The 9,666-nt window shown below is 41.7% G+C and overlaps 1 non-coding gene across 1 annotated transcript; it reads right to left on the reverse strand.

Annotated features, from left to right (window-relative positions):
• Positions 1-9,559: 9,559 nt before the first annotated feature.
• On the reverse strand, positions 9,560-9,666 carry LOC120094977 (U6 spliceosomal RNA). Its single transcript, XR_005489643.1, has one exon. It is a non-coding gene; the product is annotated as a U6 spliceosomal RNA (small nuclear RNA).

The following is a 9,666-nucleotide window of genomic DNA, read 5'->3' on the forward strand; positions in this document are numbered from 1 at the left end:
GGATCTCTGTCCTCTTCTGGCCCCATGAGCATCAGGCACGCACATGATACATAGACATATATTCAGGCAAAGCAGTTGTATGTATACAATAAAATAACTTTAAAATAGATGAATAAAAGAAAAGAAAACCAAAGGGGCTGAAAATGCAATGGAGTAGAAATATGCATGCCTAGTATACCTGATACTGTGGGGTTCTAGTCTCAAGAGAACAAAACAAAAGCAGAGACGTACACATAACACACTGGAGATATGCAATGTACAAGGACTTCCATGCTTCAGCTATTTCTCTTTTGCCTGTCTGGCCCATTTCACATAACTCTTTCCTCATCATTTAGAAGGGTTTCTTACAAAACAAATTGTATAACACTCTGCTTTTTTTTTTTTAAAAAGGCTATTCCTTGCAAGGTGTTAGGAAAATTATTAAATATAAAGATTTTGTCTTGAAGGCAATACTTAACAAAGCTTAAAAGTACACAATAACTTGGTAAAAACTATAGAGGTATATTGATTTAATTCATTTTCCTGTCTTACAATAATCTTAAATTGTATTGTGAAATAAAGATGCAATGCTACAGTCTAAGCAATAGCACATGACCAGTACAGAGATACTCTGCGTGCCTCTCTCAGATTGCAACAACCTCCCTATTTCTCAGACAGTCTGTTCCTGAAATAAAAAAAGAAGAAAAGAAAGAAAGAATAAATTTATTGTTTCTTTGAGTTTTGTTTTGTTGGGTCTTTTTTGTTTGTTTGTTTGTTTTTTGTTTTTGTTTTTGTTTTTGTTTTTTGGTTTTTGTTTTTCTTTTTGAGACAAGGTCTCCTGTAGCTCCGGCTGACCTCAAAATCATGGTATAGCTGAGGCTTGAACTCTTGATCTTCTGGTCTCTGCCTCCCAAATGCTGGGATTACAGACTTCTTTCTTCAAAGCTGTTGTTGATTTTCTTGTTCTTTCTGGTGTTTGTTGCCTTTGCTTTCATCCTTAAACAATATATCACAGAATAGAGTTGGCAGAATGAAACATTGCTCTTTTTGATGCTTAACATTGTATCTTCCAGACTGATCCATGCTTCTACATTCTTCTCTATTCTTAATGTATGTCTTTGCGTGTTCCTGTGCACTAACTCCTTAGGGCAGGATTCTAGCTCTGGAACAGCTTGTGAATATGGACTGTCAACTTCGAATCTAGGAAATACCAAACTGTTTTCTGAAACCATTACAATGTGAGTGAGAGCCAGCAGCGTTATCTGAGATTAGGTTGGTCACATCATTATCTTGACATTGGATAGTTGACATTTTACCCTGCTAATCCACACCTCCTAATCCTTCCCAAATTGTTACACCAACTGGGAACCAAGTATTCAAACAAAGGAGTCTATGGAGGTCATTCTTTTTTTTGTTTGTTTGTTTGTTTTTTTAACTAATCAATGTCTTTCTTTACTTTAACTGCCAACACACTCTGAGGCTCATTCTGAATTTTCACTGTAATTCAGCCAACCTTACAATGAGGGCTTTTTTTTTTTTAATTAACTTGAGTATTTCTTATTTACATTTCGAATGTTATTCCCTTTCCCGGTTTCCGGGCAAACATCCCCCTAATCCCCCCCCCTTCTTTATGGGTGTTCCCCTCCCCATCCTCCCCCCATTGCCGCCCTCCCCCCCACAATCACATTCACTGGGGGTTCAGTCTTAGCAGGACCCAGGGCTTCCCCTTCCACTGGTGCTCTTACTAGGATATTCATTGCTACCTATGAGGTCAGAGTCCAGGGTCAGTCCATGTATAGTCTTTGGGTAGTGGCTTAGTCGCTGGAAGCTCTGGTTGCTTGGCATTGTTGTTCATTAGGAGTCACAAGCCCCTTCAAGCTCTTCCAGTTCTTTCTCTGATTCCTTCAACGGGGGTCCTGTTCTCAGTTCAGTGGTTTACTGCTGGCATTTGCCTCTGTATTTGCTGTATTCTGGTTGTGTCTCTCAGGAGAGATCTACATCCGGCTATGGAGGTCATTCTTATTCAAACCACCACAGGCAGTGAGGGAATGGGAAAAAAGACAAACTTATCAACAAACACTGAGAAGCTCAGTGTATTTTATATACAGTTGAATAGGGTTATTGCATATAGATAAAAAAAGAGGCAGGGTTTGTTATATACAGCTGTATTCAGCTGGATCAAGGAGGCAAGTTTAGCTTATCTTGGTAGGAATGGTCTTTAGGCCATAAATATGGTAAAGGGTAGGAAGAAAGCTATGATGGACATGTTCTGCACACCCTATAACATCCACACAAAAAGGTTTTGCTGCCCCACTGAGCCTCACCTAAAGAGAAGGCTTTGCCATTTCCCCATAGGTCTAAGGCTGAGCTTCTCGACATGGCTGTGTGATATCAAACAATACACATTGATTCAGGACAGCACCCCCTCAGGGTTCTCTCTGCTCCCCATACTAAATCAAACTAATTAACATAGCCATGCACTTGTCTTCTTAAAAATGGAACCTCTCTCTGTTTCTTTCTGTGTCTGTTTGTCACCCAGCCTCCCCCAAACACGCACACCCACACGCACACGCACATATGTGGTCTCAGTCTCAAGTAGCTTACTGGCCTCAAACTCACTAAGTAGCTAAGGATGACCTTGAATTTCTGATCCTCTAACCTCTACTTTCCATGTGATAAGATTACAGGCATGCTCCCCTCCCCTGTCTAGTACTAAAGTTCTGGGAATGGAACTCAAAGTTTCATGTATACGGGTCCAACACTCATGTGCTTGCCCATGCATTTGTCAAGGCATTTCTATTGTGTTTATTAGTGTATAATCATTGTACAAAACTATGGATTTCATTAGAACATTTCACACACATAAAATCATGTACTTTGGTCAAGTTTAGTCTTCATTATCCTTTCTCACTCCCCTTCCCTGACTCTAAAGTGTTTAATTAGTCTTTTTGTCTATCCTGGACCAACACCATCCTGCCTCCTTAGGAATGTTTTGATAACTACAAGGTAATTCTTACTTTTATGTTCTTTAAGACTTTCTTGGAAGAGTGGGCCTCTGTGTAATTGCACTGACTCCACAGGGTAACTATAGAGACCTTTCTGCCTGTTATTTCTAGCTGGGTCTAATGTTACATACCTATAACTTCGAGCACTCAAGAGGCAGAAGCAGGAAAAACATGACTTCAAGGTCAGCCTGAGATACAAAGAAAAACTTTGTTTCATAAAACCAAGGGCAGTCAGAGGGTAGCTCAGGGCACAGCTTGTCCAAGACTTTCGCTTCCACTCCTAAAACCTCTGTAATACAGACACAAAACTGCTCACACACATTATCATGTCCTTTGGTCTTCCTCATAATCCTTCGGTGAGGTTTGAGAGTGATCTTTATAAAGGTCAGTCACATGTTCTGTCAGAATCGTCCCTAAGTATCTTGTTTTATTTCCCTTCTTTTAAAAAGATCTTTCTAAATACACCTGTTGCTAAAATTTCTTCCCTGTGGAAGATGAAAACAACGTCTGCCCTCTTATCCTAAGCTTCCAACAAGCCAAGGTACAGTTCCACTTGTACCCAGGGGTGCCAATGAGTTTCTTAGGTTGATTTACAGAGCTACGAGTGGGGGATTCTGGGAAGGAATGTGTGTGACTTTTAAGCAGCCATACCAGAAGGTTTCCATACCATTAAAGATGACTTCCCAATGATTTCTAAGATGGAGCCCCTTCTCTAGTCCTTCCTATATATTCCAGCCCCTTACTAAGGCCATGTGCAGTTAGAGGAGAATGGCAAACAACCAGTTGAGAGGCATGGCCGGATCCTTGGGTCAGGGTTCCATGACCTTCTCTGCTCTTCCTCCTGATATTCCTGGGGGAATGCTGATAGTCAACAAGCCCAACTGTGATGGACATTTCACAAACAGGCACAGCTGGTCTGATGAAGATGGTGGCAGTTTGTCTCAAAGAATATGACGCACAACAGGATCTTTAAAACAAACAAAAACTCCCTATTTACTGCTAGTGATTTCATATGTTGACTCTGACGTCCAACAACATTGTAAAGGCTTGGACTTCTTTAAGTATGTATTCTTTTGCACATTTGCATACTTCATCGCATCCTGGTGGTTTCCCCACTGCAGTATGGACATTTTACCTCTTACCTTACTCCTCCGGTTTGATCTTCTCATATCACACCGAGCCAATATATATAATACAATACTTGTGCCCAACTTTCAAAGGAAGCGTAGCTTATGATATTTGCTGTAAGAGTTGATGGATGCCACGTATCCCGAGAAGCATTCCTGAGAGATGTGGTGGCTAAGGACTTTAATCCTAGCACTTGGGGAGGTGGAAGTAGGTGAATTCCTTGGGTTGGGTAATGAAGTCTGCATCTGTTCAGATCATTATGCTAATGTGGTGAATGACATTAATTGGCTTGGTCATCGTAGTACAACTTGCATTATCCAAGAAGTTAGCTCGGGTATAATGTCTTGTCTTGCCAGGTTGAAACTGCTAAAATTTCATTTGGGGTTTTTGCATCTATATTTGAGTGAAATTGGACCTATTTTTTTTTTCTTTCTCACACTCTTCTGGTCAGATTTTGGTGTCCCAATATACTAGCTCCATGAAACGAGACTGAAAAAGAAACCCCACTATCCTGCACTTTGGGATAGCTTGCATGAGATTGGAATTTCTTACCATTTCAGTGTTTGACCAAAAGCCTTTGCAAAACAGTTTCAGCCTGAATTTTTCTTCCAGAAAATAATTACTGATAAAAGTTCTTACATGATTATGACTCTGTCCTGACCTCTTCGTCCAGTTTTCAAATTAATTAACATAAAAAAATCTACCACATTTTCTTTTCGATTTCTAGATTGTATGTGTGTGGTTATAGTTTTGTTATTCACATTGGCTTGTTTCTTTTTTTGCTTCATTGTTTTCTACAAGGTTTGTAAACTTGTGAGTCTTAGATAAACAAACTGGGGTGGGTGTTCCTTCTGCTCTGCTGTTGTTGCCAGTTATATTACTTTATCTTTATTACTTTATTCTATTGGACTTTATTTTGTTGCTCTTTTTCTACACCTTGAGCTCTTTACATTACAAAGGGTTTCTTTTACAAGTCTCATTGGTTACTTGTCCGATTTTTTTTGCTCCAAAGCTTTGATACATAGTATCAAATAACTGACGTACACTCCATTGCAGCATTTCCACACAGCTTTGCTCCTTCACCACAAGTTTGCTAGTCAGTCAGTTTGTCTAGTTTTTTATTTCTTTAATTCTAACTGAATTACTTCATGACCATTTGAGATAAGTTTTCACTCTATACCCAAGCTGGCCCCCTGCCTTTCCCTCCCAAGAGAATCCAAGAGATTACAACCAGGCACCACCAGGCTAGTGGCTTGTCTCAGTTGCTTAACAGTCAGAGACTCTAGTTGGTGTGATCCATGCTTTTCAAAATGCTTATGTCAACTTCAGTGAGATTTTCTAGTGGGCTTGTGGAAAACTGATATTTTTTTCCTCATTCTTTTATTTTGCTTCTGGGTCTATTTTTATTGGTCATCTGTTAAGCATAGGGTATCTTTTCCTTTTGACCTTTAAGACACCTGGGGCTGCAGGAAGCAGTGTTTAAATTCAGGATAGTGCTGACTTTCTGCCTTCTGGCTTCTGGCCTCCGTCCTGTCTTGATGTCTTAGTTTCTTGCCAACTTGTAGACTTTTCTGGAATATATTTTAAACATTTCACCTGATGTAGGGCATGGAGGAAGCCTTGAGCATGTAGGGTCCTGAGTAAACGTGTGAGCTGTTGTTAGGGGATTAGCCATATAAAAGATCCTAGCCATAGACCCAAAGGAAATGGAAAAGTGTTCCCTTCTGATCTGTATATAGAGGTTGACAGTGAGTGGAGTGCAGAAAATGTCCTCTGTGGCTTTCTCTCCTGAGATCTTCAGGGCCTAAAGACTGTACCCATACAAAGGCTGCTTCTACCAAGACTAGAATCGGTCTCCTTTATCCAGCTATAGACCATAGTCTCTGTCTCCTTGTTTATCTGTATGTAATAGCTTCACCTCTTTGCTCAGCTGTTTGTGATAACCCTGCTTCCGTGTTCAGCTGTGTAATAAACACACTGTGCTTCCTGGGTGCTATAGTTTCTCCCATTGAGAGTCCAGATCACCTGGTCCCAGATTTCTATCTATGTTTGTTTGTTTGTTTGTTTGTTTGTTTGTTTTTAGTATAGAATAGAGTTTATTCAGGGCATGGAGAAGTGAAAGAGGGTAGTAGAGGGATTCTCATCCCCTTGTCACCATAGGAAGGTCTGTCCCTGGAGCCATGCAGAGAGCATGTACTTTTTGCTTTAGAGGGAGAGGTGGTCTGGATCCCTAGACAAGTATATTTCTAGAACGAAAAGCCCATCTTTACTGTTCATCCAGTGTTTATTGCTTGCCTGGTATGCTCAGAAGAAGAGCTAAGATTGTTACTTCTATGTGGTCAGCTACAAGCCTAAGGAAAAAAAGAGTCGTTGATTGGGGAAGAGCAGTAGAAGCCACCGAGAGAAGGTGATGGAAACTGGTGACTAAAAATGCAGGTTGGGGAACATTCTCACTTACACTTGAAAGCCAATGCCAATCTCTTTAGGTCTAGAGAGCAAGTGGGCACAATGTTTACAGAACCCGGGAATGGAGAAAGGAGGGCTAACAGGGACAGGAGTGTAGCTGGATAGGAGAAAGAACTTCTAGAGTTCCAACTGTGGTTGACATCTACTAATTGCATACTTAGAATTACTTGTAGACAACACTATGAGTGTTCCTAAGACCAAGAAACTAAACATAAGCCAGCTTTCTTATCATTACACTTCTTACAAATGTATTGAAATGTCATGCTCCGTCACCTTAAATTTACACTACTGGGCTAGAGAGATGGCTCAGCGGTTAAGGGCAACTGACTGCTCTTCCAGAGGTCCTGAGCTTAATTCCCAGCAACCACATGGTGGCTCACAACCATTTATAATGGGATCAGATGCCCTCTTCTGGTGTGTCTGAAGACGGTGTTCTCATATACATGAAATAAATAAATAAATCTTTTGTTTTACAAAAAGAAATTTAGTATATCTTTCCAAAAACAGCTTTCAGAGTCACAGAGGACAATTTTCAGCACCACTTTTCAGCTGTGGGAACGGACTTGCGTCACTCCTGTTTCTGTCTCAGTTGAATGTAATTACAAAAAGAGCTGGGCATACCTTGGGCGGAGCTTAGGAAATCCGGGCTGTCATTTGACCCAGGACAGAAAAGCTGCTTTTCTAAAGTTTCATTCCCTACCTCACCCTGTCCTCGGAACTGCCAGGCAGGAGAGTGTAGTAGCTTTCCTCCTAACTCCAGAGAAAGCTCTCTTTCTGGATTGAAAGACACATTTTTTTTTTCTCCCTCTTGACTTGGGTTCTTTGGTGCTTTTAGAGTTTGGGAAATAAAAGGCAGGAAGGAAACATCTTGCAGACAACTTCTGCTTTTCATCTCCCCAGCAGACTTCCCCAGGACCAGTGGTGTGCCTGCTGAATTCTTGTAAAGAGGAGAGTGCAGGGAGAAATATGGAAGTTAATGTTGAAAATGTTACCACACTGCAGAAGGACCAGCTGAGGCACGTAGAACAGGAGAGAAAACTGGAGCAAAGGGGAACACTGGCGATGTGCTCCCAGGGAAGTCAGACTTTTTCCTGAAGGCAAAGAACTGGCAAGGACAGATCTGCCCAAACCAGGGTAGGCGGTTAGGATTACTGGCTGGAGAGATGGAAAGAAAGCTCTCTCGCCCTTCTGGACTTACAGAGAGATGGAGAGATTTACTGCAACCAGGGAGAGGTCGAATGTTGGTCAGCCAAAGAGGATGTGACATGTGGCTGTTGTGGGCATTCTGCAGAGAACTTTAGACAGTAGAAATGCTGAGGTAGGATGGATGTGTGATGATGGTACTGGAATTGAGACTCTTCCCTAGGCCTCTGACTAAGATGACTAAATGTTTGGTAGTGCCGTTGACTGGGTCAAAGGGTAGATTAACGTCTGATACCGTTGTGAAAGCCACCTAGCACATGCACATAGATTTCAGAGGTGTTCAGCTGAGGAGAGGTGGCAGGAGCTTCAAGGAAATGGTGGTCAAGAGAGTCTCTCAAGATGCAGGTCCCAAAAGGAGTCCGCCATGTTTGGCTTCGAAAGGGACCTTGGTGACTTAGCCTGGGCAGTATCATGGGTGGAGGACGGACAGTCTTTCAAGAGAGAAGCTTCATGGGCCTGGTAGTGCGGCTTCGGTGGGGAAAGCAGGCAGCTTGAACATGGGAGTGTTGTCTAAGTTAGAGAGAAGGAAGATGGTGGAGGTCCAACTTTACAGATGTCACAGCTCATTAAATCCTTCTAAGATTTGCTGATCTTAAACAGGGAAAGAATAAAGACAAACTCACCTCACATGGAAGCTAGCTGACACACATTAGTGAGCTCCAGGTGTCCGATTGGATGAGCACACCTTTGTGGAAAATTAAACCTAATTAAAGTTTGGGGCTCTCTTTACATGCATTTTGAAGTCCACTATTTGAGATCACAAACTCACATATAGGACACAGAGAAGTTTAGGAGCACAGTTAGGGGTAAGGGAGAGTTCAAGGAAGATCAGATTGGAGAAGATGTCCACTAATTTTTTTTAAAACTTTGTCAGGAACCAGGCTTTTGTTGACCCAGGAAACACCTTATGTAAATACTAGTGGAAATAACAGTCATGCTTATATTGAAAACTGTGGCCTATTGATATTCAAAACACTCATTTTCCAATATTAAAACCGATGAACCACTGTAGTAAGGCATCACTCAAGACCGTACTTAGCAAATGTCATTTTGGTTTTCTTGATACGCTGACTTTAATTAATTAATTAATTTTTTTACATTACCCAACAATGATGAGCTCAGGTACTACCTAGAAACATTTTAAAAATAGTTTAGCAAGGCATGCCAATTCCACTTCTTTTTTTTTTTTTTCTTTGCTCTACCACTGAGCTAAATCCCCAACCCCCCAATTCCCCTTCTTATTGTGAAGAATGTTACCTGGGCTTGTAACCGGGAGGGGGGTGCTACAGCACAGTGAGGGAAATCCTGAAAGTACACGGAAAGATGTCTGGTTTTGTTTTTTTTTATTGGATATTTTTTATTTACATTTCAAATGTTATTCCCTTTCCTGGTTTCCCACCCATAAGCCCCCTATCTCCTCCCCCCTCTTTTATAAGGGTGTTCCCCCGCCCCAACCACCCCCCCTTTCTGCCTCCCCGCCCTGACATTCCCCTATATGTTGGTGTATGTTGGGGGGGGGTGTCCAGTCTTGGCAGGACCACGGGCTTCTCCTCCCATTGGTGCCCAACAAGGCCATCCTCTGCTACAAATGCAGCTGGAGCCGTGGGTCAGTCCATGTGTACTCTTTGGATGATGGTTTAGTCCCTGGGAGCTCTGGTTGGTTGGTATTGTTGTTCTTATGGGGTTGCAAACCCCTTCAGCTCCTTCAATCCTTTCTCTAACTCCTCTAACAGGGACCCTGTTCTCAGGTCAATGGTTTGCTGCTAGTATTGGCCTCTAAAAATATGGAACGCTTCACGAATTTGCGTGTCATCCTTGCGCAGGGTCCATGCTAATCTTTTCTGTATCGTTCCGATTTTAGTATATGTGCTGCCAAAGCGAGCCC

The sequence above is a fragment of the Rattus norvegicus genome, chromosome 9 (assembly GCF_036323735.1).
Source record: "Rattus norvegicus strain BN/NHsdMcwi chromosome 9, GRCr8, whole genome shotgun sequence".
NCBI lineage: Eukaryota > Metazoa > Chordata > Mammalia > Rodentia > Muridae > Rattus > Rattus norvegicus.